The 1,853-nt window shown below is 39.8% G+C and overlaps 1 pseudogene; it reads left to right on the top strand.

The window, feature by feature from the left end:
- The first annotated feature begins 235 nt into the window (after positions 1 to 235).
- LOC108362306 (POC1 centriolar protein homolog) lies at positions 236 to 1,392 on the top strand (annotated as a pseudogene).
- Positions 1,393 to 1,853: the final 461 nt, after the last annotated feature.

Raw genomic sequence — 1,853 nt, 5'->3', positions numbered from 1 at the left:
AAACTTAGTACTATTTGTTGTTCAAATGGTAACATATATGCCCAAAAACTTGGAAAATATTAGATGATTGTTTTTTAAAAATGCTATTTATAAAATTTCCTTTTGATTTCGACTTTAGAAATATTCATATTATAAAAGTTTTTCACATATGTTTTAAGATTTTAAAGCTTTTAAAAAGTACGGTAGAATGCAACAATGTGCTTTAATTTGTTTGCATCTTCGTCAGCTTATTCGTTTGCAGACTCGAAAAATGGCGAACAGCCATCAAAATACTGATTCAAAATATACATCTTTGACTGGACACACAAATTGGGTGGCGCAGCAAAATTCAGCCCTAATGGCCAGTTAATTGCATCGTGCGGCGACAAGTTAAGAATTTGCGATACATCTTCAGGCGAATGTGTGCGAACGTTCACCCGGGGAAGAGGTATGGGACGACAGCTGGCATGGCATCCAGACGGTAATCTGGTGGCATCCAGACAGTAATCTGGTGGCATCCAGACGGTAATCTGGTGGCTTTAGCATTAAGTTGTAACCGCGTTAAGATATTTGACATAGCCGAAGGCGAGCTAATACAGTTGTATCAAGTGCATTCGTCGCCGGAGAATGATGTTGCATTTCACCCAAGTGGAAATTTCTTGGTGACTGGCGGCGATGACGATACAATAAGATTGCTTGATTTATTAGAAGGTTGGCCAATTACAGTAGTGCACTTTAGCTGATCCATATAAAATACATTNAACCAGGTCAAAATGGACGGGAAAATTATACACTAACTGGCCATACTGACAGAGTTTCGCCGTCGCTTTCTCTCCACATGGTAGACATTTTGCTTCCGCGGGCGAGGATCGACAGGTAATTTCTGCTTTGTGTGTGAGAATATTATATAATATAATATTTTTCCTGTATTCAACAGTTCCTCGTTCTAATTTGCATACATTCGATGCCAATAGCTTTCGCAACAAACAAGCCAGTTCTCAAAGAGTCCAAATTGATTTTAGTCATGCAACAGCTCCACATAACTCCGCCATAGACACACCAGTTGCTGGAGTACCAAAAAGCTGTGATGACAGTATTTTAATTGATCCACGACAATCGGTGGCATATGGAACGCGTGATGGAAATTGCTGCTTCATAGCCAATATACTACAAGAGCGCCATCTCCAAGCAGTTTCACCAACCACACCGTCAACAACACGAGTCGTCAGATAAAGTAGAAACAGACGCTTCTGCTGATAGCATCATAGGAAATTCACATGATTCAACTTTCACAGGCGATTACTTGAATCAAAACTAAAAATCGCCTGAAAAATCGCCTCATGTAAATTCCCTATCATTAAAGGCCCGTCCCCATACAACTTTGGCGTTGCGTTGGCGCTGGCGTCGCTTTGACAGCATCGCGAGTAACGCCCGTGCTTGCTACAATGAACGCTTAGCAGAGAATACTTTGGTCACTAAATTAACATACTAGCGTCAGATAAATCAAAATTTTATATCAATAATTGCATTAAAAACTATATTTCTTGTCCGCATTTGATTGAAAAGGAAAATTAAATCACATAATTTTGATTATTTGGAACAGCTGACGAACGACGCGCGCGAAAAGTTGCGAGTTGGCGTTGCCCAACTTTGGTTATGTGGAGACTTTCATATAAATGCATGGATTCATAGTCAGCTGTCGAAGCAACGCCAACGCCAACGCAACGTCAAAGTTGTATGTATACGGGCCTTAACAAAAGCAACAGCAGTAGCTCGTTTCTACACATGCCAAACAAAAGTAACAACAGCGATGGCCAGAGAACACCAAGCAAATATTTTTAATATTCATTTTTGCTTATATTAAGATTTTGCTT

The sequence above is a fragment of the Rhagoletis zephyria genome, unplaced genomic scaffold (assembly GCF_001687245.7).
Source record: "Rhagoletis zephyria isolate East Lansing unplaced genomic scaffold, Rhagoletis_zephyria_1.1 Rzeph_scaffold_00983, whole genome shotgun sequence".
Classification (NCBI taxonomy): Eukaryota; Metazoa; Arthropoda; class Insecta; order Diptera; family Tephritidae; genus Rhagoletis; species Rhagoletis zephyria.
The sequence above is the reverse complement of the archived record's forward strand: the minus strand, read 5'-3'. Positions and strand labels throughout refer to the sequence as shown.